Here is a 27,965-nt window from a genome sequence, read left to right as displayed (position 1 = left end):
TCTTGCATAAATATTCTTTGGAAATGTGTAAGTCTTTGGTTACTTTCCAAAAATATAAATATTAATTTTGACTTTTGTTTGAAACACTATCACTTTGTTGTCAAGCTGGTCTTCAAACCAACATTTTCCTGCTTTGTAGCTTCCTGAATGCTAAGATCACATGTATGTGCCTATGCCTGGCTAATTTTGAGTATTTATGTAAACACAGATTTTATAGATAAGTACATTTTAAATGTTTTCACCTTGAATTTCTAGTGATTTGAAAATACAGATTTATTTTTAAATGTTCAACCAAACTTGATTCTAGGCTTAATTTGATTTAATCATGAAACATGGCTATAAATTGTTAGATTTTATTTCTAAAAATTTGAACACAGATATACATGCTCATAAAAAATATTTTTGTATAGCCTCATTTTAAATGTAGGATTTTTTTCTATGAAGATAGTGCTTTTCATATATGTTGAATTTGGAATTATTCCCTTCTTCTATATCTTCTGGAAGATCATATGGAATTCAGGTTTTAAAGTTCAGTGTAATCTATATTTCCTTGCAAGAATATTTTTAATAAAAATTAATTTTTTTGATAAAACACTATTTTGGTTATCTATTTACTGACTTAATTTTTATATTTGCATCTTTCAAGTGAAAATTTTTACTCCATCTAAGTTGCTGGTTTACGGGCTCTTTCCAAATCCTCTCCCCATCCCTACATACCCAACTTTGTTTTTTCTTAAAAAAAAAAAAAACCTAAAAATCTAATACAACAATAAACTTCCCCAAATGAAAAAAAACAAAATTTGATAATACCTCAAAAGAAAAAAACACCGTGACCAAATAAAAACACACAAACTATAACAAAAACAAACAAACAAAAAACCAAACCATGGAGCCTATTATATTTTGACTAGCTACTCCTGAACAAAAGATCTGCCCTTGAGTGGTTTATATACCCAATGTCCCTTCATTGGAGAAAGCTGATTTTCCCACTCTCAGAAGGTATAAATGACAGTCCAGTTATTAACCTTTACCCCAGGGACTAGGTTTTCATTAATTCTTTCTGCATGCTTTAATGGGTTACTTTTAATTTAATTTAACACATTCTCATTCTCTCTCCCTCTATATATGTATGCATGCATGTATGTATGTATATTTATGTGCAAATATATAATGTATAAATATATATTTGATTACTTTCTGTTCTCCTTTTTATGAATGTGCTCTTTCTTTTATTCTGTGTTATATCATTCTTAAGTTTCTTATACTGGAGTATAAAGCCATTCATTTGAAATAATGCCATTTATTAAAGGCTTCTAATTATCTGTAGTATAAGAATTTCAGTTCTATAAAAATCTTCCCAGCAGGGCAGTGGTGGTGCACTTGGGAGGCAGAGCCAGGCAGATCTCTGTGAGTTCGAGGCTGGCCTGGGCTGCAGAGTGACTTCTAGGACAGGCGCAAAGCTACACAGAGAAACCTTGTCTTGAAAAACAAAAGCAAAAACACACAAAAAAATCTTCCCAAGCCAGTTTAGCTACATTTGAATTTGAAGATATTAATTTTTATATGTATTTAGTTTGAAATGCTTCTCAGTTTCTCTTTTTGTGTCTTCTTTGTCCAGAAAATTGCTTATAAGTTTTCATTTTTTTTTTGGTTTTTTGAGACAGGGTTTCTCTGTGTAGCTTTGCGCCTTTCCTGGGACTCACTTGGTAGCCCAGGCTGGCCTCGAACTCACAGAGATCCACCTGGCTCTGCCTCCCAAGTGCTGGGATTAAAGGCGTGCGCCACCACCGCCCGGCAAGTTTTCATTTTTTTTTCAAATATTTTGGAGATTATCAATAAATATTTCTCAGCTTCTAATTTCAATCCATTGTGGAATTAAATCAACATGTTTTATATGAATTGTACTCATTCTAAATGTATCAACTAATTATATTACTATCTTATCACTTGTAATGACAAAGGAATCTGCTGATTTCTATTCCTCAACATGATGTTACCACTTCTATTCTACCTGACAGAGAAATAAATGGCAAAGGACAAAAGCAAACAAATCAATTTAGAAAATAATAAACAGCAATTACAATAAACTAACACAATTGTCTTTAGATATTATTTGTGTCTATTCTCATCGAACTTTCTCAACATTACTGAGTTACATGCCCCTTTATAACAGTTTGGTCACATTTTATTTCTGTAATAGAGATATGTATATTTCTCTAATCAAATATATGTGTGTATTTTTAATGGCTTTGTAATCAAGTATTCACTCAAGTCCTTTGATTCAACCAATATCAAACTATTCACAGTAGTTAAAATATCAAACTTCTCCTTAATGTGAAACCTTAAGGATAAAGTCTCCCCAGGGAAATCATTTTGACAATACAATTTATTGAGGAAATAAGAGAAAAATGTTATGTAGGAATATTGTGAGTAAAGAGGTCGTCACATTGAGATAATTCTTGAAATTCTTTTTTGCTACCAAAGGAATTATAGCTGTTCTCTGATTGACATCTTAAAATATTTCACAGTCCTCAGATGATTGTGCTCATCATTGATCTTGGTAAGACTGTTCCTGACAAGTTAGGCTTTTTATATAAGTGGATTACTTTCTGACATAGCTGTTGTCTAGATTTTCAAGATGCTTTATTCTTCACCTTTAGCTTACTAAAGCTAGCAGTATGTCAACTTAATCAACTTTAGCAGAACACTATAGCAGAACAATAATAGGAGAACAAGAGTTTGGGAGATGGCAGCTTGACACTTAGAAAAATTAAAAGGAATAAATATTGCTGCAAGGTTAAACTTTCAGCATGTATCACTGAGATGACTAGAACAAAAGGCCATGAACATTAAAACATCCAATACAAACCTGCTTTTACCAATTCTATCTCTTCTCAGTACCCAAGAAGTTATTTCCATGTTGGAAAAACAATATTACTGCCATATTCACATCTATGGACTATATTACCAGAAGCAACTCAAGACAATATCCAGTATTTCCAGTTTATCAAAAATTAGCTAATTTCTCTCAATAAGTGAGTCACATGAATGATTTCTTGTCATGTGTGTTTTTCCCAATTTCCTATCCAAATCAAGGGCATTAAACTTCCACCTGCATCTCTGTTCTAGCAGGCCTACTTGTGTCATTTCCCTCATTCTCCTCACCATCGTCAAGACCAGAGGTATATAAATAATGCATTACCACCCATTCAAGATGGCTCCAAATTGTCTTTGATTTATGTTCATACAAACTATATTTAGGAAGGAGTGATGAAATGCTAGTGAAGTATTACATATTTAGGGATTTGAAACTGCCTTGTTTGCTGGAAATTCTTATGTGTTTGCTCCAGATCTGGGAAACTGCAGTTACAGCAACACCTAAGAAACACACTGACAGCCTGATATTGTTGCTTCTCTCATGCACACATATACATACACACACACACACACACACACACACACACACACACACACACACACACACTCACACACACACACCTGTCATTCATGTGGAAAACCCATAAAGACTTACTTGGGTTATTAATATAAAACAAAGATGTAAGTTTCATTATTTATAAGGTCTGTCAATTACATGAAAATAATTGGTATATGTTATATACCACTCACATTTATATTTTTACACAAGCATTCTAGATTAAAACCCCTTATGTCAGTATTTCTCAATCTATGGGTCACAGCCCTTTGTGGGGTCTTATATCAGATATCCTGCATATCAGATATTTATATTACAATTCATAACTAGCAAAATTCCAGTTATGAAGTAGCAACAAAATAATTTTATGATTTGGTGATCACCACAGCATGAGGAACTGTATTAAATGGTCTCAGCTTTAGGGTGTTTGAGAACCACTGCCTTGTGTCTTGTATGATATAATAACTCAATATGGGAACCTAATTATGTTTTTCTTTTCTTATTTGTTCATATATAGTCAGGACGATGGATAAATAAAACTCTCACAGGTGGTTAAGTATTCAACTAAAAACACATTTATACCATTCCATGTAAGGCTCAAGGAAGAGGGAGTAGAAATAATGTAAGAACCTGAAGATAGATATAAGGGATATGAAATACTTTCTCGGGATGTGACGAACTATGCAACTATGAACTCATAGCAGTGGTGGTTAGCCACATTAGTCCAGCACAAAACTTGAACTATCACAACCAGCCATGGATAGAGGATGGACTCATGGGACATACCTTTCTTGCTAAACTATTTACAGAGTCATTATTTTCAGAATTGTACCCACTGGTGAGTCTACAATCTCTACTGGATAGTTCCAAACCCATAGTCACAGAGATGACCCTTGCTAAACTAACTGGCTTATAAAACAAAAAGATATAAACATAAGAAAGGGATTTGTTGTCAATAGGGTGGATTGACAAGGGTATGAGAGGGGAAATGAGGGGAGTAAGAGTAATCAGAATGTATTTTGTATTGGCATGAAATTGTCAATGAACAGATCCAATTAATAAAAAACTTATATACCATATATACTCAAATTCTTTAGAGGTAAAGAAACATTTTTAAAACTTCTATTAAAAATATTAAAAGTTTGAAAAATATGTCAGAGCATTTTTTCTTATAAATTTATCCAAATTCATACCGTGTAGTCTATCCTAATTAATTTCTTTTTTTTTTTAATTTATTTTGCAATACAATTCAGCTCTACATATCAGCCACGGATTCCCTTGTTCTCCCCCCCTCCCGCCCCCCCTCCCCCTCCCCCCAACCCTCCCCCCATTCCCATCTCCTCCAGGGCAAAGCCTTCCCCACAGACTGAGGTCAACCTGGTAGACTCAGTCCAGGTAGGTCTAGTCCCCTCCTCCCAGGCCGAGCCAAACAATCCTGCATAGGCCCCAGGCCTCAAACAGCCAACTCATGCAATGAGCACAAGATCTGGTCCCACTGCCTGGATGCCTCCCAAACAGATCAAGCCAATCAACTGTCTCACCCATTCAGAGGGCCTGATCCAGTGGGGACCCCTCAGCCATTGGTTCATAGTTCATGTGTTTCCACCCATTCGGCCATTCGTCCCTGCGCTTTATCCAACCTTGGTCCCAACAATTCTCGCTCATATAAACCCTCCTCATTCTCGCCAATTGGACTCCCAGAGATCCACCCGGGGCCTAGTCATGGATCTCTGCATCCAGATCCCTCAGTAGTTGCATGAGGTTTCTAGCACAACAATTAGGGTGTTTGGCCATCGCATCACCAGAGTAGGTCAGTTCGGGCTGTCTCTTGACCATTGCCAGCAGTCTGTTGTGTGGGTATCTTTGTGGATTTCTGTGGGCCTCTCTAGCACTATGAGAATAATTAATTTCTTAATATATTATTGTAGTTCATTGTGACTTTTCACTATGTTTGACAACAATAAAATTAAGTTATAAATTTGAGATTTAAGAATATCTTATTATAAATAATATAGGAACTTAGAAACCTGTGCATACAATGATTTGGAACCTTTAAAATTTAGTATTCATACTTTGGTTTATAATTAGAAGTAGTAAGATGATTGAAAATTAAGATTTTTATGGCATCAATGTCACTGTTAAATTCTATATGTTAAATGATACATGTTTGTAAACAGTACTGACAATTTTACTTATATTAACAAAATTTATTTTAATAAATTTATTTACGATATCTTAAATAGCAATATACTAGTTTATTGAGCTTTCTAACAATGTACCTGTCAAACATGGTGGCATGCAGGCAGACATGGTGCTGGAGAGATAGATGGGGGTTCTACAACTAGATCAGCAGATATCAGGAAAAGAATGCCACATTAGTCCTAGCTTGAGCATCTGAAACCTCAAAGCCAAATCTTTAGTGACACATTTTCTTCAACAAGGCCACACCTACTCCAACAAGGCCACACCTCCTAATAGTGCCATGCTCTGTTAACCAAGCATTCAAACATACGAGTTTATAGGGGCCATTCTTAATCAAACCATTGTACCACCAAAGTATCATATATTAAATCAATGTTTTTCTTACGAGTATTTGTCCTGTTCTGAGGACATCAACCATTAAGCACCAAGTAAAATACCATCTACTAGACAACATTCTCAAGAAATAACCTCAACCAATAGACACTAGACTGATGGTGTATTTTACTATCTGTTGAAATACAGAATACTTATACAAAAGTACATATACTAAATTTCTCCAGCTCAATAATTTTATACCATACAAATCCAGCAATTAACTAATACAGACAAGATGTTTTTTAAGATTCCAGAATCTATTCAAATATCTTATGTCTATGACTTATATGCCACAGAGAAGCAAGAAAAATTGCATATATATTTCCACTTTGGAAAAGGAACAGTAAATTCATGTCAGCCTTCTCTGATTAAACTAGAAGCAAAGAATACTACAGTATGAACACAATCTCCTTATGAGCAATGGGTCTCTATTCTGAAACTCTAGTAAATAATCAAATAGGTACAGTGTGATATTGTTTTGCAACAACTTGATCTTACTAATTTTTATTCAATATAAAATTATTAAAATAAATTTTCTTAAATTTACACCTTTTACATATTATAGAAAATCGTTAAAGAGAAAAGGAAAGAGTAGAAGCAACAAACACTCAATAATGAATCTTTAGATAAAGTTTCAAAAAATATCACAACAGTAACCTCCATTAAGACTCCAAAAAAGATACATAGACTTCAGAAAGTTGCATACTGAACAATACATACAGTCTATAAAGTTTATAGTTACTCACCTATGTTATCTGAACTGAATTTTCCAGTCTTAGATCACTAAAACAATAAAAAAGAAAAGAAATTGCCTAAAAATCCTTAATACTAATATAAGATGTAAAAAGTATGTTCCATTATACTTACCTAACAGGAAAGCAATATTGTTTTTGAAATGCTAGTATGACTGTCAGCGTATATTCCAGTTCCTTGCCCTGCTTTTGATTCCGTATTTCCATTGTTCCTATTTGTTATAAATTTCCTTGATGAAAGTGTCAGCAGCTCCATTCACGGTAAGAAGAATGATGCAAATCTTGGTCACTAGACAAAATTACTATACACATTACCTCAAAAGCTAGGAGACAAAACCCACACATAGTGGTTAGAGGACTTCACCAGTGGCTCATGAGGCAAAGGCAGACTATGAAAATCTTATTTGTCTTATTTGAAGGACTCATTTCTGAACCTCTGATTGCCATTTGTATGAGTTATTCACCATCTTCAGAGAGTTGTTTTCATTATTGATCCAGACAAGTCATCTTTTAAAAGATGAATATTTCCACAGCCAGACAAAACCTGGGTAAGCTGTGTTTTGAAAGAGTATGATTGTGCAGTAGACAATTTGCTTACTTTCTGAACAAGTACCTGCTGGCAATGTGAAAGGTGACCAGGAAGAAGGAACATTTGAGAGTGGGTTTTGTGTGCCCTATATCAAATCATCAATGCATAGTGCCATTGAGCAGAAAGACCTCCAGAACCTTGATCCTGAATTACATGAGGCCCAGCACACACATTAATGTATGGATAAATATTAGCAAGGGCAAGGAAAGCACAAATGGCCGCTCCACTCACCCTACTACTCACTCATTTCACTGTTAACACTAGCTAGCTGATATTTGACAGTACTAGAAGGTCTTTAAATGACTCTGCATCTTGTTCTGCTAATTTTATTCTGTCTCATGGCTTTGAGGTCCCAAAGAGAATGCCTGTTGTGATGCACTTGCCTACCACAGTTTGTGCTGCCTGCAGGTTTGGAGATTGATCACTAAATCCCAAATGAAGGGCTTATAGTCAAGGATACCCAGAACCACAGTCCACCACCAGAATTTTCTAGTTATCAGTGTGTCCAATTGACCTGAGAAGTGATATTGGTATCTCTGATGTGTTCTAGGGCTGCCAATCTGGCAACTCTTTATGAGGAGTCTTCCACGTTTGTAGTTTGGATGACTATTGTCACAATAAGCCCTTGAAGTGTTGGTCTTCTCCATTGCCAGTGTGATTGGAAGCAGATGTTAAAGAGTAGGCATGAAAGTTAATGGTAAATTCCTACATCCCCTTAGCATGGCCACCTCAAGGCTATCCCAACTATAGCTATGCATAATCCTCTTTTTCTTTTACCTGATCAGTTGCTTATGTCCAAGTGTCTTAGAATTTACCCAAGCAAGATAAATTGTATCTCCAGTTCCTGACACATAGGCCTACGTGGTAGGTGATGTACAGAAACCACCCCTAGCATGGGTGGGATGATTCGAATGTCATTAGAACTAGACAGAAATTCTAAAGGGTGGAGGAGAACCGTTGGCCTTTCTAAACACAAGTTATAGGCCTTATATTTCATTGTACCTGAAAACTGCGATGCTGTGGGGTCAAAGAGGGCATCCCAGATCACTGAAAGACACAAGAGGGGACAAGGACCTGAGCAATGTTGGTTGGCCATTTGAGGCTTGTGCAAGAGTAGAAAGTCACACAAGAGGTATGCTTCCTGCAGACCTCCTCTCTCTCTGTTCAAAAAGACCCAATCCCCAGTCTCATCCCTAGTTCTGCAACTGAACACCAGTTGCATCCTTCTCTCACCCCTCACCACATCTTTTCTGGACCCCACAGACCATTCCCTCTTAACTTCCCTCCTTCCATTTGTTGCTTTATCCAAGCCACCAATGCCAACAGATACCCCCTGCTAAACCACAGGCCACACCTTACAAGAGACAAGGTAAGTTGTCCACAGACTCTTTCTTCTCTCTCAATTAAGAAAGACTCAATTCCACAATCTCATCTGTAGAGCTGCAACACAATATCAGCTGCAGCATTGCCTTCCTCCTGTGTGCATCTCCTGTGGATCCCACAAAAAATCCCCCCTAACCTCTCCCAACTTCTTGCTTTGTCCCTGACACCAACTCCAGCAGGCACCCATTGCTTACCCATGGGTATCTCTTCCCAGGGCAACAAGCATGCTTAAGGCAGACCCACACCTCACCTTCTACTCCTGAGGGCTAATAGCCCCAGTCTTATTTCCAGATCTGGAGCTAGAAACCTCTTGTGGTCTCCCTTTCCTCTTTGACACTATTTCGAATGGATCATAAAGACCTTCCCCTCAACCTTCCTTCTCCAATTCATCCCAGTTACCCAGATTTCAACATCAGCTGAATAGGCCAGGAAAATAGGCAACACATCTACCACACTCCAAAAATCCAGAAAGGAAACAGAAACCACTAAAGAAAGACAAATCCAGAAATCAGCACCTAGACTTCTAGCAATTCCAAACTCAGATGCCGAGGTGCAAGAATTTTTATTAATCAATACAATCAACAATATCCAGGGCACTATATGCCCACTAGATCCCAGCTATACTACCACAGCGGGCCCTGAATATTCCAACATGGCTGAAGCTCAAGAAAGACCTTAAAACCAACTATATGATAGAGGTCCTTAAAGTATAAATGAATAAATCCCTTAAAGAAACCTGGAAAACACAAATAGTTTAAGGAAATGAATAAAACTGTTCAAGTCTTGAACATGTAAAAAGAAGCAATAAATAAAACACAAACTGAGAGAATTATGGAAATGAAAACTTTAGGAATTCAAAAAGGAACTACAGAGGCTAGCTTCACCAACAGGAGGCAAGAGATGGAATAGAAACTGTCATGCATTGAAGATATGATAAAAGAAATAGGTACATTGATCAAAATATTAAATCTAAAAAAATCTTGACACAAACATCCAGGAAATCTGGGACATTATGAAGAGACAAAACCTAAAAATAATAGGTATAGAGGGAGGAGAAGAAACTCAGTTCAAAGACTCACAAAATGATTTCAACAATATCACAGAGGAAAATTTTCCTAACCTTAAGAGAGAAACGCCTATGAAGATACAAGAAGCATACAGAACACCAAACAGATTGGATACGAAAATAAAATCCCCTTGCCACATAAAAATCAAAACACTAAACTTATACAACATAGAAAGAATATTAAAAGATGCAAGAGAAAAAGACCAAGTAACATATGAAGGCAGATGTATTAGAATTACCCCTGAATGCTCAATGGAGGCTCTAAAAGAGCCTGGATAGATAGACTCTAGAAGAGCTTGGATAGATATGTGACAGACACTAAGATACCACATATGCCAGAAAAGGTTACTATACCAGGCAACTTTCAATTACCATTGATGGAGAAAACAAGATATTCCAATATAAAGACATTATTTTTTTACATGGGTGAAAGTCATAGAGATGAGAGAAATAGGAATAGCCACCAACTAAACATAACTCACCACACCATCATAACGTCACAAGAGAACCAGCTTCTTCCTGTCTAACCAGTGCCCTTATTGCCTTGCTGTTCTGCCCTCTTATTGGTTCTTAGCCATGCCAACTCACTTTCTTATAAGTGCCTGTCTGGAAAGACATCCAGGTCTGAGGGCCTTGTCTGTAAGAAGATGAGGCCCAAAGGACAGCTCAGACTGGTGAAATCTTACACAAGGGATGAAGCAGAATGAGTTCTCTTCTTCCTAAGGGCACCTTTTTGGGAGGAAGAATGGGGAGGAAGTCAGGGCACTCTGGAGATGGGCCACTGATGACACTGCTCGGTCTGTGGGATGGGACCATGGTCTGAACGCATGACAAGGTTTAGGAAATCTCTGGCCAATGGGAAATCAAATAGTGTGTCCTGCCACACTGTAAGGCATAGGTGCCTTTCTCGCCAAAATTTTAACTTGAGTTTTTCCGTAAAGGCACCTTTCCCCTCGTGCTTTGACTTTTAGACTTAGACTGATGACACTTGTCAAGATACTCTACAGAGCTAATTACATCTTTTCTCCTTGTGATTCCTGCCTTGGCCCCACCAAGTCAGAGACCTCTCATCAGTTCTCCAAGTTAGAGAACCATATATATGTACAGATAAATAAACAAACAAACAAACGAACAAACAAACAAACAAATAAATAAAAAATAAATAAATGAATGATTATATATATGTATATAATGGCTGACACCGAAAGATAAATCACTCCATAAAAAAATCCATTCATTTGCTGGTCCCCAGCCTGTGTCACTAGCCTCCTCTACACCCCTGGGGAAATTCCACATCCCAGTGGTCACAGAAGTGTGTTTTTCGAGCTTTGTCGGATATGCATGGGGCTGACATTCGTTGAGAATGCCTTCGGTTGAGAGGGTCTGAAAACAATCAGGGCTCTTGGCCTTGCGGCCAGGAAGAGAATGCCTGCCCCGAAAAACAATCCCGCCTTGGCTCCTGTGGCCTTCTGTTTGGGAGGTCAATCAAGTTGCCTCTCTAAGGCACAGGGGTAGGGAACGCTTTGTGGGCCCTGTCCGTCAGTAAAATGTTGGGGATGTCCCTAAGTCCGATATGCCCAAGAAGTTGCCGCGGCTCACGGTGAGCTCTAGGGTGTGCCAGATGGCCCTTCCTGAAAGCCCCTTCATGATGGATGTGGGTCTCATGCCTTGTGTCACAGTGTGACCTTGAAGGTCTTCCCCTGCCCATCCTACCTAATCTGTATGGGAGGTGCAAGGATCCAACTAGGCGGGGCAGTCAAGTGAAGGGTAACTGGTTCTATGCCTGTGCCATGAACCAGAGAAGCTCTGGGCCTCCTGACTCCACCTATGGGTATTGCGCTGCAGTCCCTGATCAGTGGCTCCTGGCCAATTTCCTTGGAATTGTCCAGGACAGTGTATACATTTGGAATTGCCATTCTGCACCCATAGGTCGGAGGGGTAGAAGATTGCCACCATCAGGCCAGAGCCTGGAGGCCTTGCTTCTAAGGTGGAAAGGTTCTTGGGGTGTCAGAGGCTTTAGAAGGCGAGGGTACACGATGTTTCGAGATCCCAGCCCTTGGGTTGATATTTCCAATTACCTGAAATGTGCCAGGATGGTTCGGGCTCTGAAACGGCATCCCAGGTCACTGAAAGACAGCAGAGGAGACAGGGACATGAGCAGCGTGTTGGCCGCTAAAGCCTTGCACGGGGCTGGAGAGTCACACCAGGTGCTTTGGAATGGAGCCCTCAGGGCTCTCCTAGGTATGTGCACCTGGATAGCTTGGATTCCCCAGGAGGGGAAACAGGGCTTCGGGAAGCAGGGCCTGAGAATTGGGCCTCAAGGAAGCCACAAGGAGACGAGGCACCTGTTTCTCTCCTGCCCTGCCGCTTGGGCCTCAGCGTAATCCTATTGAGCATGATTTTTATGTCATCATCTCTCTTCGTGACATAGGTTTGTCATCATAGACCCAGGTCTCCGGAGAGCACAGCTACACATGCGTTTAGGACACAAACAACATTGCTTACCAGGGCTGCCAGTGCTGAAGAGGGCCTTGGCCGTGAGAAGGTTAGGCCCAAAGGACAGCTCGGCCTGGTGAACTCTGCTTCAAGGGATGCAGCAGAATGAGTTCTCTTCTTCCTAAGGGCACCTTTTTGGGAGGAAGAATGGGGAGGAAGTCAGGGCACTCTGGAGATGGGCCACTGATGACACTGCTCGGTCTGTGGGATGGGACCATGGTCTGAACGCATGACAAGGTTTAGGAAATCTCTGGCCAATGGGAAATCAAATAGTGTGTCCTGCCACACTGTAAGGCATAGGTGCCTTTCTCGCCAGCCCAAATTTTAACTTGAGTTTTTCCGTTAAGGCACCTTTCCCCTCGTGCTTTGACTTTTAGACTTAGACTGATGACACTTGTCAAGATACTCTACAGAGCTAATTACATCTTTTCTCCTTGTGATTCCTGCCTTGGCCCCACCAAGTCAGAGACCTCTCATCAGTTCTCCAAGTTAGAGAACCATATATATGTACAGATAAATAAACAAACAAACAAACGAACAAACAAACAAACAAATAAATAAAAAATAAATAAATGAATGATTATATATATGTATATAATGGCTGACACCGAAAGATAAATCACTCCATAAAAAAATCCATTCATTTGCTGGTCCCCAGCCTGTGTCACTAGCCTCCTCTACACCCCTGGGGAAATTCCACATCCCAGTGGTCACAGAAGTGTGTTTTTCGAGCTTTGTCGGATATGCATGGGGCTGACATTCGTTGAGAATGCCTTCGGTTGAGAGGGTCTGAAAACAATCAGGGCTCTTGGCCTTGCGGCCAGGAAGAGAATGCCTGCCCCGAAAAACAATCCCGCCTTGGCTCCTGTGGCCTTCTGTTTGGGAGGTCAATCAAGTTGCCTCTCTAAGGCACAGGGGTAGGGAACGCTTTGTGGGCCCTGTCCGTCAGTAAAATGTTGGGGATGTCCCTAAGTCCGATATGCCCAAGAAGTTGCCGCGGCTCACGGTGAGCTCTAGGGTGTGCCAGATGGCCCTTCCTGAAAGCCCCTTCATGATGGATGTGGGTCTCATGCCTTGTGTCACAGTGTGACCTTGAAGGTCTTCCCCTGCCCATCCTACCTAATCTGTATGGGAGGTGCAAGGATCCAACTAGGCGGGGCAGTCAAGTGAAGGGTAACTGGTTCTATGCCTGTGCCATGAACCAGAGAAGCTCTGGGCCTCCTGACTCCACCTATGGGTATTGCGCTGCAGTCCCTGATCAGTGGCTCCTGTCCAATTTCCTTGGAATTGTCCAGGACAGTGTATACATTTGGAATTGCCATTCTGCACCCATAGGTCGGAGGGGTAGAAGATTGCCACCATCAGGCCAGAGCCTGGAGGCCTTGCTTCTAAGGTGGAAAGGTTCTTGGGGTGTCAGAGGCTTTAGAAGGCGAGGGTACACGATGTTTCGAGATCCCAGCCCTTGGGTTGATATTTCCAATTACCTGAAATGTGCCAGGATGGTTCGGGCTCTGAAACGGCATCCCAGGTCACTGAAAGACAGCAGAGGAGACAGGGACATGAGCAGCGTGTTGGCCGCTAAAGCCTTGCACGGGGCTGGAGAGTCACACCAGGTGCTTTGGAATGGAGCCCTCAGGGCTCTCCTAGGTATGTGCACCTGGATAGCTTGGATTCCCCAGGAGGGGAAACAGGGCTTCGGGAAGCAGGGCCTGAGAATTGGGCCTCAAGGAAGCCACAAGGAGACGAGGCACCTGTTTCTCTCCTGCCCTGCAGCTTGGGCCTCAGCGTAATCCTATTGAGCATGATTTTTATGTCATCATCTCTCTTCGTGACATAGGTTTGTCATCATAGACCCAGGTCTCCGGAGAGCACAGCTACACATGCGTTTAGGACACAAACAACATTGCTTACCAGGGCTGCCAGTGCTGAAGAGGGCCTTGGCCGTGAGAAGGTTAGGCCCAAAGGACAGCTCGGCCTGGTGAACTCTGCTTCAAGGGATGCAGCAGAATGAGTTCTCTTCTTCCTAAGGGCACCTTTTTGGGAGGAAGAATGGGGAGGAAGTCAGGGCACTCTGGAGATGGGCCACTGATGACACTGCTCGGTCTGTGGGATGGGACCATGGTCTGAACGCATGACAAGGTTTAGGAAATCTCTGGCCAATGGGAAATCAAATAGTGTGTCCTGCCACACTGTAAGGCATAGGTGCCTTTCTCGCCAGCCCAAATTTTAACTTGAGTTTTTCCGTAAAGGCACCTTTCCCCTCGTGCTTTGACTTTTAGACTTAGACTGATGACACTTGTCAAGATACTCTACAGAGCTAATTACATCTTTTCTCCTTGTGATTCCTGCCTTGGCCCCACCAAGTCAGAGACCTCTCATCAGTTCTCCAAGTTAGAGAACCATATATATGTACAGATAAATAAACAAACAAACAAACGAACAAACAAACAAACAAATAAATAAAAAATAAATAAATGAATGATTATATATATGTATATAATGGCTGACACCGAAAGATAAATCACTCCATAAAAAAATCCATTCATTTGCTGGTCCCCAGCCTGTGTCACTAGCCTCCTCTACACCCCTGGGGAAATTCCACATCCCAGTGGTCACAGAAGTGTGTTTTTCGAGCTTTGTCGGATATGCATGGGGCTGACATTCGTTGAGAATGCCTTCGGTTGAGAGGGTCTGAAAACAATCAGGGCTCTTGGCCTTGCGGCCAGGAAGAGAATGCCTGCCCCGAAAAACAATCCCGCCTTGGCTCCTGTGGCCTTCTGTTTGGGAGGTCAATCAAGTTGCCTCTCTAAGGCACAGGGGTAGGGAACGCTTTGTGGGCCCTGTCCGTCAGTAAAATGTTGGGGATGTCCCTAAGTCCGATATGCCCAAGAAGTTGCCGCGGCTCACGGTGAGCTCTAGGGTGTGCCAGATGGCCCTTCCTGAAAGCCCCTTCATGATGGATGTGGGTCTCATGCCTTGTGTCACAGTGTGACCTTGAAGGTCTTCCCCTGCCCATCCTACCTAATCTGTATGGGAGGTGCAAGGATCCAACTAGGCGGGGCAGTCAAGTGAAGGGTAACTGGTTCTATGCCTGTGCCATGAACCAGAGAAGCTCTGGGCCTCCTGACTCCACCTATGGGTATTGCGCTGCAGTCCCTGATCAGTGGCTCCTGTCCAATTTCCTTGGAATTGTCCAGGACAGTGTATACATTTGGAATTGCCATTCTGCACCCATAGGTCGGAGGGGTAGAAGATTGCCACCATCAGGCCAGAGCCTGGAGGCCTTGCTTCTAAGGTGGAAAGGTTCTTGGGGTGTCAGAGGCTTTAGAAGGCGAGGGTACACGATGTTTAGAGATCCCAGCCCTTGGGTTGATATTTCCAATTACCTGAAATGTGCCAGGATGGTTCGGGCTCTGAAACGGCATCCCAGGTCACTGAAAGACAGCAGAGGAGACAGGGACATGAGCAGCGTGTTGGCCGCTAAAGCCTTGCACGGGGCTGGAGAGTCACACCAGGTGCTTTGGAATGGAGCCCTCAGGGCTCTCCTAGGTATGTGCACCTGGATAGCTTGGATTCCCCAGGAGGGGAAACAGGGCTTCGGGAAGCAGGGCCTGAGAATTGGGCCTCAAGGAAGCCACAAGGAGACGAGGCACCTGTTTCTCTCCTGCCCTGCAGCTTGGGCCTCAGCGTAATCCTATTGAGCATGATTTTTATGTCATCATCTCTCTTCGTGACATAGGTTTGTCATCATAGACCCAGGTCTCCGGAGAGCACAGCTACACATGCGTTTAGGACACAAACAACATTGCTTACCAGGGCTGCCAGTGCTGAAGAGGGCCTTGGCCGTGAGAAGGTTAGGCCCAAAGGACAGCTCGGCCTGGTGAACTCTGCTTCAAGGGATGCAGCAGAATGAGTTCTCTTCTTCCTAAGGGCACCTTTTTGGGAGGAAGAATGGGGAGGAAGTCAGGGCACTCTGGAGATGGGCCACTGATGACACTGCTCGGTCTGTGGGATGGGACCATGGTCTGAACGCATGACAAGGTTTAGGAAATCTCTGGCCAATGGGAAATCAAATAGTGTGTCCTGCCACACTGTAAGGCATAGGTGCCTTTCTCGCCAGCCCAAATTTTAACTTGAGTTTTTCCGTAAAGGCACCTTTCCCCTCGTGCTTTGACTTTTAGACTTAGACTGATGACACTTGTCAAGATACTCTACAGAGCTAATTACATCTTTTCTCCTTGTGATTCCTGCCTTGGCCCCACCAAGTCAGAGACCTCTCATCAGTTCTCCAAGTTAGAGAACCATATATATGTACAGATAAATAAACAAACAAACAAACGAACAAACAAACAAACAAATAAATAAAAAATAAATAAATGAATGATTATATATATGTATATAATGGCTGACACCGAAAGATAAATCACTCCATAAAAAAATCCATTCATTTGCTGGTCCCCAGCCTGTGTCACTAGCCTCCTCTACACCCCTGGGGAAATTCCACATCCCAGTGGTCACAGAAGTGTGTTTTTCGAGCTTTGTCGGATATGCATGGGGCTGACATTCGTTGAGAATGCCTTCGGTTGAGAGGGTCTGAAAACAATCAGGGCTCTTGGCCTTGCGGCCAGGAAGAGAATGCCTGCCCCGAAAAACAATCCCGCCTTGGCTCCTGTGGCCTTCTGTTTGGGAGGTCAATCAAGTTGCCTCTCTAAGGCACAGGGGTAGGGAACGCTTTGTGGGCCCTGTCCGTCAGTAAAATGTTGGGGATGTCCCTAAGTCCGATATGCCCAAGAAGTTGCCGCGGCTCACGGTGAGCTCTAGGGTGTGCCAGATGGCCCTTCCTGAAAGCCCCTTCATGATGGATGTGGGTCTCATGCCTTGTGTCACAGTGTGACCTTGAAGGTCTTCCCCTGCCCATCCTACCTAATCTGTATGGGAGGTGCAAGGATCCAACTAGGCGGGGCAGTCAAGTGAAGGGTAACTGGTTCTATGCCTGTGCCATGAACCAGAGAAGCTCTGGGCCTCCTGACTCCACCTATGGGTATTGCGCTGCAGTCCCTGATCAGTGGCTCCTGTCCAATTTCCTTGGAATTGTCCAGGACAGTGTATACATTTGGAATTGCCATTCTGCACCCATAGGTCGGAGGGGTAGAAGATTGCCACCATCAGGCCAGAGCCTGGAGGCCTTGCTTCTAAGGTGGAAAGGTTCTTGGGGTGTCAGAGGCTTTAGAAGGCGAGGGTACACGATGTTTCGAGATCCCAGCCCTTGGGTTGATATTTCCAATTACCTGAAATGTGCCAGGATGGTTCGGGCTCTGAAACGGCATCCCAGGTCACTGAAAGACAGCAGAGGAGACAGGGACATGAGCAGCGTGTTGGCCGCTAAAGCCTTGCACGGGGCTGGAGAGTCACACCAGGTGCTTTGGAATGGAGCCCTCAGGGCTCTCCTAGGTATGTGCACCTGGATAGCTTGGATTCCCCAGGAGGGGAAACAGGGCTTCGGGAAGCAGGGCCTGAGAATTGGGCCTCAAGGAAGCCACAAGGAGACGAGGCACCTGTTTCTCTCCTGCCCTGCAGCTTGGGCCTCAGCGTAATCCTATTGAGCATGATTTTTATGTCATCATCTCTCTTCGTGACATAGGTTTGTCATCATAGACCCAGGTCTCCGGAGAGCACAGCTACACATGCGTTTAGGACACAAACAACATTGCTTACCAGGGCTGCCAGTGCTGAAGAGGGCCTTGGCCGTGAGAAGGTTAGGCCCAAAGGACAGCTCGGCCTGGTGAACTCTGCTTCAAGGGATGCAGCAGAATGAGTTCTCTTCTTCCTAAGGGCACCTTTTTGGGAGGAAGAATGGGGAGGAAGTCAGGGCACTCTGGAGATGGGCCACTGATGACACTGCTCGGTCTGTGGGATGGGACCATGGTCTGAACGCATGACAAGGTTTAGGAAATCTCTGGCCAATGGGAAATCAAATAGTGTGTCCTGCCACACTGTAAGGCATAGGTGCCTTTCTCGCCAGCCCAAATTTTAACTTGAGTTTTTCCGTTAAGGCACCTTTCCCCTCGTGCTTTGACTTTTAGACTTAGACTGATGACACTTGTCAAGATACTCTACAGAGCTAATTACATCTTTTCTCCTTGTGATTCCTGCCTTGGCCCCACCAAGTCAGAGACCTCTCATCAGTTCTCCAAGTTAGAGAACCATATATATGTACAGATAAATAAACAAACAAACAAACGAACAAACAAACAAACAAATAAATAAAAAATAAATAAATGAATGATTATATATATGTATATAATGGCTGACACCGAAAGATAAATCACTCCATAAAAAAATCCATTCATTTGCTGGTCCCCAGCCTGTGTCACTAGCCTCCTCTACACCCCTGGGGAAATTCCACATCCCAGTGGTCACAGAAGTGTGTTTTTCGAGCTTTGTCGGATATGCATGGGGCTGACATTCGTTGAGAATGCCTTCGGTTGAGAGGGTCTGAAAACAATCAGGGCTCTTGGCCTTGCGGCCAGGAAGAGAATGCCTGCCCCGAAAAACAATCCCGCCTTGGCTCCTGTGGCCTTCTGTTTGGGAGGTCAATCAAGTTGCCTCTCTAAGGCACAGGGGTAGGGAACGCTTTGTGGGCCCTGTCCGTCAGTAAAATGTTGGGGATGTCCCTAAGTCCGATATGCCCAAGAAGTTGCCGCGGCTCACGGTGAGCTCTAGGGTGTGCCAGATGGCCCTTCCTGAAAGCCCCTTCATGATGGATGTGGGTCTCATGCCTTGTGTCACAGTGTGACCTTGAAGGTCTTCCCCTGCCCATCCTACCTAATCTGTATGGGAGGTGCAAGGATCCAACTAGGCGGGGCAGTCAAGTGAAGGGTAACTGGTTCTATGCCTGTGCCATGAACCAGAGAAGCTCTGGGCCTCCTGACTCCACCTATGGGTATTGCGCTGCAGTCCCTGATCAGTGGCTCCTGTCCAATTTCCTTGGAATTGTCCAGGACAGTGTATACATTTGGAATTGCCATTCTGCACCCATAGGTCGGAGGGGTAGAAGATTGCCACCATCAGGCCAGAGCCTGGAGGCCTTGCTTCTAAGGTGGAAAGGTTCTTGGGGTGTCAGAGGCTTTAGAAGGCGAGGGTACACGATGTTTCGAGATCCCAGCCCTTGGGTTGATATTTCCAATTACCTGAAATGTGCCAGGATGGTTCGGGCTCTGAAACGGCATCCCAGGTCACTGAAAGACAGCAGAGGAGACAGGGACATGAGCAGCGTGTTGGCCGCTAAAGCCTTGCACGGGGCTGGAGAGTCACACCAGGTGCTTTGGAATGGAGCCCTCAGGGCTCTCCTAGGTATGTGCACCTGGATAGCTTGGATTCCCCAGGAGGGGAAACAGGGCTTCGGGAAGCAGGGCCTGAGAATTGGGCCTCAAGGAAGCCACAAGGAGACGAGGCACCTGTTTCTCTCCTGCCCTGCAGCTTGGGCCTCAGCGTAATCCTATTGAGCATGATTTTTATGTCATCATCTCTCTTCGTGACATAGGTTTGTCATCATAGACCCAGGTCTCCGGAGAGCACAGCTACACATGCGTTTAGGACACAAACAACATTGCTTACCAGGGCTGCCAGTGCTGAAGAGGGCCTTGGCCGTGAGAAGGTTAGGCCCAAAGGACAGCTCGGCCTGGTGAACTCTGCTTCAAGGGATGCAGCAGAATGAGTTCTCTTCTTCCTAAGGGCACCTTTTTGGGAGGAAGAATGGGGAGGAAGTCAGGGCACTCTGGAGATGGGCCACTGATGACACTGCTCGGTCTGTGGGATGGGACCATGGTCTGAACGCATGACAAGGTTTAGGAAATCTCTGGCCAATGGGAAATCAAATAGTGTGTCCTGCCACACTGTAAGGCATAGGTGCCTTTCTCGCCAGCCCAAATTTTAACTTGAGTTTTTCCGTAAAGGCACCTTTCCCCTCGTGCTTTGACTTTTAGACTTAGACTGATGACACTTGTCAAGATACTCTACAGAGCTAATTACATCTTTTCTCCTTGTGATTCCTGCCTTGGCCCCACCAAGTCAGAGACCTCTCATCAGTTCTCCAAGTTAGAGAACCATATATATGTACAGATAAATAAACAAACAAACAAACGAACAAACAAACAAACAAATAAATAAAAAATAAATAAATGAATGATTATATATATGTATATAATGGCTGACACCGAAAGATAAATCACTCCATAAAAAAATCCATTCATTTGCTGGTCCCCAGCCTGTGTCACTAGCCTCCTCTACACCCCTGGGGAAATTCCACATCCCAGTGGTCACAGAAGTGTGTTTTTCGAGCTTTGTCGGATATGCATGGGGCTGACATTCGTTGAGAATGCCTTCGGTTGAGAGGGTCTGAAAACAATCAGGGCTCTTGGCCTTGCGGCCAGGAAGAGAATGCCTGCCCCGAAAAACAATCCCGCCTTGGCTCCTGTGGCCTTCTGTTTGGGAGGTCAATCAAGTTGCCTCTCTAAGGCACAGGGGTAGGGAACGCTTTGTGGGCCCTGTCCGTCAGTAAAATGTTGGGGATGTCCCTAAGTCCGATATGCCCAAGAAGTTGCCGCGGCTCACGGTGAGCTCTAGGGTGTGCCAGATGGCCCTTCCTGAAAGCCCCTTCATGATGGATGTGGGTCTCATGCCTTGTGTCACAGTGTGACCTTGAAGGTCTTCCCCTGCCCATCCTACCTAATCTGTATGGGAGGTGCAAGGATCCAACTAGGCGGGGCAGTCAAGTGAAGGGTAACTGGTTCTATGCCTGTGCCATGAACCAGAGAAGCTCTGGGCCTCCTGACTCCACCTATGGGTATTGCGCTGCAGTCCCTGATCAGTGGCTCCTGTCCAATTTCCTTGGAATTGTCCAGGACAGTGTATACATTTGGAATTGCCATTCTGCACCCATAGGTCGGAGGGGTAGAAGATTGCCACCATCAGGCCAGAGCCTGGAGGCCTTGCTTCTAAGGTGGAAAGGTTCTTGGGGTGTCAGAGGCTTTAGAAGGCGAGGGTACACGATGTTTCGAGATCCCAGCCCTTGGGTTGATATTTCCAATTACCTGAAATGTGCCAGGATGGTTCGGGCTCTGAAACGGCATCCCAGGTCACTGAAAGACAGCAGAGGAGACAGGGACATGAGCAGCGTGTTGGCCGCTAAAGCCTTGCACGGGGCTGGAGAGTCACACCAGGTGCTTTGGAATGGAGCCCTCAGGGCTCTCCTAGGTATGTGCACCTGGATAGCTTGGATTCCCCAGGAGGGGAAACAGGGCTTCGGGAAGCAGGGCCTGAGAATTGGGCCTCAAGGAAGCCACAAGGAGACGAGGCACCTGTTTCTCTCCTGCCCTGCAGCTTGGGCCTCAGCGTAATCCTATTGAGCATGATTTTTATGTCATCATCTCTCTTCGTGACATAGGTTTGTCATCATAGACCCAGGTCTCCGGAGAGCACAGCTACACATGCGTTTAGGACACAAACAACATTGCTTACCAGGGCTGCCAGTGCTGAAGAGGGCCTTGGCCGTGAGAAGGTTAGGCCCAAAGGACAGCTCGGCCTGGTGAACTCTGCTTCAAGGGATGCAGCAGAATGAGTTCTCTTCTTCCTAAGGGCACCTTTTTGGGAGGAAGAATGGGGAGGAAGTCAGGGCACTCTGGAGATGGGCCACTGATGACACTGCTCGGTCTGTGGGATGGGACCATGGTCTGAACGCATGACAAGGTTTAGGAAATCTCTGGCCAATGGGAAATCAAATAGTGTGTCCTGCCACACTGTAAGGCATAGGTGCCTTTCTCGCCAGCCCAAATTTTAACTTGAGTTTTTCCGTAAAGGCACCTTTCCCCTCGTGCTTTGACTTTTAGACTTAGACTGATGACACTTGTCAAGATACTCTACAGAGCTAATTACATCTTTTCTCCTTGTGATTCCTGCCTTGGCCCCACCAAGTCAGAGACCTCTCATCAGTTCTCCAAGTTAGAGAACCATATATATGTACAGATAAATAAACAAACAAACAAACGAACAAACAAACAAACAAATAAATAAAAAATAAATAAATGAATGATTATATATATGTATATAATGGCTGACACCGAAAGATAAATCACTCCATAAAAAAATCCATTCATTTGCTGGTCCCCAGCCTGTGTCACTAGCCTCCTCTACACCCCTGGGGAAATTCCACATCCCAGTGGTCACAGAAGTGTGTTTTTCGAGCTTTGTCGGATATGCATGGGGCTGACATTCGTTGAGAATGCCTTCGGTTGAGAGGGTCTGAAAACAATCAGGGCTCTTGGCCTTGCGGCCAGGAAGAGAATGCCTGCCCCGAAAAACAATCCCGCCTTGGCTCCTGTGGCCTTCTGTTTGGGAGGTCAATCAAGTTGCCTCTCTAAGGCACAGGGGTAGGGAACGCTTTGTGGGCCCTGTCCGTCAGTAAAATGTTGGGGATGTCCCTAAGTCCGATATGCCCAAGAAGTTGCCGCGGCTCACGGTGAGCTCTAGGGTGTGCCAGATGGCCCTTCCTGAAAGCCCCTTCATGATGGATGTGGGTCTCATGCCTTGTGTCACAGTGTGACCTTGAAGGTCTTCCCCTGCCCATCCTACCTAATCTGTATGGGAGGTGCAAGGATCCAACTAGGCGGGGCAGTCAAGTGAAGGGTAACTGGTTCTATGCCTGTGCCATGAACCAGAGAAGCTCTGGGCCTCCTGACTCCACCTATGGGTATTGCGCTGCAGTCCCTGATCAGTGGCTCCTGTCCAATTTCCTTGGAATTGTCCAGGACAGTGTATACATTTGGAATTGCCATTCTGCACCCATAGGTCGGAGGGGTAGAAGATTGCCACCATCAGGCCAGAGCCTGGAGGCCTTGCTTCTAAGGTGGAAAGGTTCTTGGGGTGTCAGAGGCTTTAGAAGGCGAGGGTACACGATGTTTCGAGATCCCAGCCCTTGGGTTGATATTTCCAATTACCTGAAATGTGCCAGGATGGTTCGGGCTCTGAAACGGCATCCCAGGTCACTGAAAGACAGCAGAGGAGACAGGGACATGAGCAGCGTGTTGGCCGCTAAAGCCTTGCACGGGGCTGGAGAGTCACACCAGGTGCTTTGGAATGGAGCCCTCAGGGCTCTCCTAGGTATGTGCACCTGGATAGCTTGGATTCCCCAGGAGGGGAAACAGGGCTTCGGGAAGCAGGGCCTGAGAATTGGGCCTCAAGGAAGCCACAAGGAGACGAGGCACCTGTTTCTCTCCTGCCCTGCAGCTTGGGCCTCAGCGTAATCCTATTGAGCATGATTTTTATGTCATCATCTCTCTTCGTGACATAGGTTTGTCATCATAGACCCAGGTCTCCGGAGAGCACAGCTACACATGCGTTTAGGACACAAACAACATTGCTTACCAGGGCTGCCAGTGCTGAAGAGGGCCTTGGCCGTGAGAAGGTTAGGCCCAAAGGACAGCTCGGCCTGGTGAACTCTGCTTCAAGGGATGCAGCAGAATGAGTTCTCTTCTTCCTAAGGGCACCTTTTTGGGAGGAAGAATGGGGAGGAAGTCAGGGCACTCTGGAGATGGGCCACTGATGACACTGCTCGGTCTGTGGGATGGGACCATGGTCTGAACGCATGACAAGGTTTAGGAAATCTCTGGCCAATGGGAAATCAAATAGTGTGTCCTGCCACACTGTAAGGCATAGGTGCCTTTCTCGCCAGCCCAAATTTTAACTTGAGTTTTTCCGTAAAGGCACCTTTCCCCTCGTGCTTTGACTTTTAGACTTAGACTGATGACACTTGTCAAGATACTCTACAGAGCTAATTACATCTTTTCTCCTTGTGATTCCTGCCTTGGCCCCACCAAGTCAGAGACCTCTCATCAGTTCTCCAAGTTAGAGAACCATATATATGTACAGATAAATAAACAAACAAACAAACGAACAAACAAACAAACAAATAAATAAAAAATAAATAAATGAATGATTATATATATGTATATAATGGCTGACACCGAAAGATAAATCACTCCATAAAAAAATCCATTCATTTGCTGGTCCCCAGCCTGTGTCACTAGCCTCCTCTACACCCCTGGGGAAATTCCACATCCCAGTGGTCACAGAAGTGTGTTTTTCGAGCTTTGTCGGATATGCATGGGGCTGACATTCGTTGAGAATGCCTTCGGTTGAGAGGGTCTGAAAACAATCAGGGCTCTTGGCCTTGCGGCCAGGAAGAGAATGCCTGCCCCGAAAAACAATCCCGCCTTGGCTCCTGTGGCCTTCTGTTTGGGAGGTCAATCAAGTTGCCTCTCTAAGGCACAGGGGTAGGGAACGCTTTGTGGGCCCTGTCCGTCAGTAAAATGTTGGGGATGTCCCTAAGTCCGATATGCCCAAGAAGTTGCCGCGGCTCACGGTGAGCTCTAGGGTGTGCCAGATGGCCCTTCCTGAAAGCCCCTTCATGATGGATGTGGGTCTCATGCCTTGTGTCACAGTGTGACCTTGAAGGTCTTCCCCTGCCCATCCTACCTAATCTGTATGGGAGGTGCAAGGATCCAACTAGGCGGGGCAGTCAAGTGAAGGGTAACTGGTTCTATGCCTGTGCCATGAACCAGAGAAGCTCTGGGCCTCCTGACTCCACCTATGGGTATTGCGCTGCAGTCCCTGATCAGTGGCTCCTGTCCAATTTCCTTGGAATTGTCCAGGACAGTGTATACATTTGGAATTGCCATTCTGCACCCATAGGTCGGAGGGGTAGAAGATTGCCACCATCAGGCCAGAGCCTGGAGGCCTTGCTTCTAAGGTGGAAAGGTTCTTGGGGTGTCAGAGGCTTTAGAAGGCGAGGGTACACGATGTTTCGAGATCCCAGCCCTTGGGTTGATATTTCCAATTACCTGAAATGTGCCAGGATGGTTCGGGCTCTGAAACGGCATCCCAGGTCACTGAAAGACAGCAGAGGAGACAGGGACATGAGCAGCGTGTTGGCCGCTAAAGCCTTGCACGGGGCTGGAGAGTCACACCAGGTGCTTTGGAATGGAGCCCTCAGGGCTCTCCTAGGTATGTGCACCTGGATAGCTTGGATTCCCCAGGAGGGGAAACAGGGCTTCGGGAAGCAGGGCCTGAGAATTGGGCCTCAAGGAAGCCACAAGGAGACGAGGCACCTGTTTCTCTCCTGCCCTGCAGCTTGGGCCTCAGCGTAATCCTATTGAGCATGATTTTTATGTCATCATCTCTCTTCGTGACATAGGTTTGTCATCATAGACCCAGGTCTCCGGAGAGCACAGCTACACATGCGTTTAGGACACAAACAACATTGCTTACCAGGGCTGCCAGTGCTGAAGAGGGCCTTGGCCGTGAGAAGGTTAGGCCCAAAGGACAGCTCGGCCTGGTGAACTCTGCTTCAAGGGATGCAGCAGAATGAGTTCTCTTCTTCCTAAGGGCACCTTTTTGGGAGGAAGAATGGGGAGGAAGTCAGGGCACTCTGGAGATGGGCCACTGATGACACTGCTCGGTCTGTGGGATGGGACCATGGTCTGAACGCATGACAAGGTTTAGGAAATCTCTGGCCAATGGGAAATCAAATAGTGTGTCCTGCCACACTGTAAGGCATAGGTGCCTTTCTCGCCAGCCCAAATTTTAACTTGAGTTTTTCCGTAAAGGCACCTTTCCCCTCGTGCTTTGACTTTTAGACTTAGACTGATGACACTTGTCAAGATACTCTACAGAGCTAATTACATCTTTTCTCCTTGTGATTCCTGCCTTGGCCCCACCAAGTCAGAGACCTCTCATCAGTTCTCCAAGTTAGAGAACCATATATATGTACAGATAAATAAACAAACAAACAAACGAACAAACAAACAAACAAATAAATAAAAAATAAATAAATGAATGATTATATATATGTATATAATGGCTGACACCGAAAGATAAATCACTCCATAAAAAAATCCATTCATTTGCTGGTCCCCAGCCTGTGTCACTAGCCTCCTCTACACCCCTGGGGAAATTCCACATCCCAGTGGTCACAGAAGTGTGTTTTTCGAGCTTTGTCGGATATGCATGGGGCTGACATTCGTTGAGAATGCCTTCGGTTGAGAGGGTCTGAAAACAATCAGGGCTCTTGGCCTTGCGGCCAGGAAGAGAATGCCTGCCCCGAAAAACAATCCCGCCTTGGCTCCTGTGGCCTTCTGTTTGGGAGGTCAATCAAGTTGCCTCTCTAAGGCACAGGGGTAGGGAACGCTTTGTGGGCCCTGTCCGTCAGTAAAATGTTGGGGATGTCCCTAAGTCCGATATGCCCAAGAAGTTGCCGCGGCTCACGGTGAGCTCTAGGGTGTGCCAGATGGCCCTTCCTGAAAGCCCCTTCATGATGGATGTGGGTCTCATGCCTTGTGTCACAGTGTGACCTTGAAGGTCTTCCCCTGCCCATCCTACCTAATCTGTATGGGAGGTGCAAGGATCCAACTAGGCGGGGCAGTCAAGTGAAGGGTAACTGGTTCTATGCCTGTGCCATGAACCAGAGAAGCTCTGGGCCTCCTGACTCCACCTATGGGTATTGCGCTGCAGTCCCTGATCAGTGGCTCCTGTCCAATTTCCTTGGAATTGTCCAGGACAGTGTATACATTTGGAATTGCCATTCTGCACCCATAGGTCGGAGGGGTAGAAGATTGCCACCATCAGGCCAGAGCCTGGAGGCCTTGCTTCTAAGGTGGAAAGGTTCTTGGGGTGTCAGAGGCTTTAGAAGGCGAGGGTACACGATGTTTCGAGATCCCAGCCCTTGGGTTGATATTTCCAATTACCTGAAATGTGCCAGGATGGTTCGGGCTCTGAAACGGCATCCCAGGTCACTGAAAGACAGCAGAGGAGACAGGGACATGAGCAGCGTGTTGGCCGCTAAAGCCTTGCACGGGGCTGGAGAGTCACACCAGGTGCTTTGGAATGGAGCCCTCAGGGCTCTCCTAGGTATGTGCACCTGGATAGCTTGGATTCCCCAGGAGGGGAAACAGGGCTTCGGGAAGCAGGGCCTGAGAATTGGGCCTCAAGGAAGCCACAAGGAGACGAGGCACCTGTTTCTCTCCTGCCCTGCAGCTTGGGCCTCAGCGTAATCCTATTGAGCATGATTTTTATGTCATCATCTCTCTTCGTGACATAGGTTTGTCATCATAGACCCAGGTCTCCGGAGAGCACAGCTACACATGCGTTTAGGACACAAACAACATTGCTTACCAGGGCTGCCAGTGCTGAAGAGGGCCTTGGCCGTGAGAAGGTTAGGCCCAAAGGACAGCTCGGCCTGGTGAACTCTGCTTCAAGGGATGCAGCAGAATGAGTTCTCTTCTTCCTAAGGGCACCTTTTTGGGAGGAAGAATGGGGAGGAAGTCAGGGCACTCTGGAGATGGGCCACTGATGACACTGCTCGGTCTGTGGGATGGGACCATGGTCTGAACGCATGACAAGGTTTAGGAAATCTCTGGCCAATGGGAAATCAAATAGTGTGTCCTGCCACACTGTAAGGCATAGGTGCCTTTCTCGCCAGCCCAAATTTTAACTTGAGTTTTTCCGTAAAGGCACCTTTCCCCTCGTGCTTTGACTTTTAGACTTAGACTGATGACACTTGTCAAGATACTCTACAGAGCTAATTACATCTTTTCTCCTTGTGATTCCTGCCTTGGC

General features: G+C 45.1%; 1 long non-coding RNA gene and 11 other non-coding genes across 43 annotated transcripts in view; all 12 read right to left on the bottom strand.

Annotated features, from left to right (window-relative positions):
• Nucleotides 1-27,965, bottom strand: part of LOC128094214 (uncharacterized) — a 107,665-nt gene that overhangs the window by 66,515 nt on the left and 13,185 nt on the right. For 15 of the 32 annotated variants that reach the window (XR_008212858.1, XR_008212872.1, XR_008212876.1 and 12 more), the window contains exons 15-33: nt 27,522-27,643; nt 27,095-27,142; nt 25,620-25,741; nt 25,193-25,240; nt 23,718-23,839; nt 23,291-23,338; nt 21,816-21,937; nt 21,389-21,436; nt 19,914-20,035; nt 19,487-19,534; nt 18,012-18,133; nt 17,585-17,632; nt 16,110-16,231; nt 15,683-15,730; nt 14,208-14,329; nt 13,781-13,828; nt 12,306-12,427; nt 11,879-11,926; nt 6,757-8,398 (exon numbers count right to left, since the gene is read on the bottom strand). This is a non-coding gene — a long non-coding RNA (uncharacterized LOC128094214). Of the gene's footprint in view, nt 1-5,712; nt 5,775-6,756; nt 8,399-11,878; nt 11,927-12,305; nt 12,428-13,780; nt 13,829-14,207; nt 14,330-15,682; nt 15,731-16,109; nt 16,232-17,584; nt 17,633-18,011; nt 18,134-19,486; nt 19,535-19,913; nt 20,036-21,388; nt 21,437-21,815; nt 21,938-23,290; nt 23,339-23,717; nt 23,840-25,192; nt 25,241-25,619; nt 25,742-27,094; nt 27,143-27,521; nt 27,644-27,965 lie in introns of all 32 variants that reach the window. The other 17 variants (XR_008212860.1, XR_008212867.1, XR_008212868.1 and 14 more) reach the window with 7 other exon arrangements.
• Nucleotides 2,495-2,558, bottom strand: LOC128095863 (small nucleolar RNA SNORD109A). The gene has a single exon (XR_008213458.1). It is a non-coding gene; the product is annotated as a small nucleolar RNA SNORD109A (small nucleolar RNA).
• On the bottom strand, nt 7,193-7,258 carry LOC128095861 (small nucleolar RNA SNORD109A). Its single transcript, XR_008213456.1, has one exon. It is a non-coding gene; the product is annotated as a small nucleolar RNA SNORD109A (small nucleolar RNA).
• Nucleotides 12,171-12,249, bottom strand: LOC128095811 (small nucleolar RNA SNORD115). Its single transcript, XR_008213414.1, has one exon. It is a non-coding gene; the product is annotated as a small nucleolar RNA SNORD115 (small nucleolar RNA).
• On the bottom strand, nt 14,073-14,151 carry LOC128095810 (small nucleolar RNA SNORD115). Its single transcript, XR_008213413.1, has one exon. It is a non-coding gene; the product is annotated as a small nucleolar RNA SNORD115 (small nucleolar RNA).
• Nucleotides 15,975-16,053, bottom strand: LOC128095809 (small nucleolar RNA SNORD115). Its single transcript, XR_008213412.1, has one exon. It is a non-coding gene; the product is annotated as a small nucleolar RNA SNORD115 (small nucleolar RNA).
• On the bottom strand, nt 17,877-17,955 carry LOC128095808 (small nucleolar RNA SNORD115). The gene has a single exon (XR_008213411.1). It is a non-coding gene; the product is annotated as a small nucleolar RNA SNORD115 (small nucleolar RNA).
• On the bottom strand, nt 19,779-19,857 carry LOC128095807 (small nucleolar RNA SNORD115). Its single transcript, XR_008213410.1, has one exon. It is a non-coding gene; the product is annotated as a small nucleolar RNA SNORD115 (small nucleolar RNA).
• LOC128095806 (small nucleolar RNA SNORD115) lies at nt 21,681-21,759 on the bottom strand. Its single transcript, XR_008213409.1, has one exon. It is a non-coding gene; the product is annotated as a small nucleolar RNA SNORD115 (small nucleolar RNA).
• Nucleotides 23,583-23,661, bottom strand: LOC128095805 (small nucleolar RNA SNORD115). The gene has a single exon (XR_008213408.1). It is a non-coding gene; the product is annotated as a small nucleolar RNA SNORD115 (small nucleolar RNA).
• On the bottom strand, nt 25,485-25,563 carry LOC128095804 (small nucleolar RNA SNORD115). The gene has a single exon (XR_008213407.1). It is a non-coding gene; the product is annotated as a small nucleolar RNA SNORD115 (small nucleolar RNA).
• LOC128095803 (small nucleolar RNA SNORD115) lies at nt 27,387-27,465 on the bottom strand. The gene has a single exon (XR_008213406.1). It is a non-coding gene; the product is annotated as a small nucleolar RNA SNORD115 (small nucleolar RNA).

The sequence above is a fragment of the Peromyscus californicus genome, unplaced genomic scaffold (assembly GCF_007827085.1).
Source record: "Peromyscus californicus insignis strain IS unplaced genomic scaffold, ASM782708v3 Scaffold_4__1_contigs__length_199733344, whole genome shotgun sequence".
Classification (NCBI taxonomy): Eukaryota; Metazoa; Chordata; class Mammalia; order Rodentia; family Cricetidae; genus Peromyscus; species Peromyscus californicus.
Note: the sequence above shows the minus strand (reverse complement) of the source record. Positions and strands in the feature narration are given on the sequence as shown.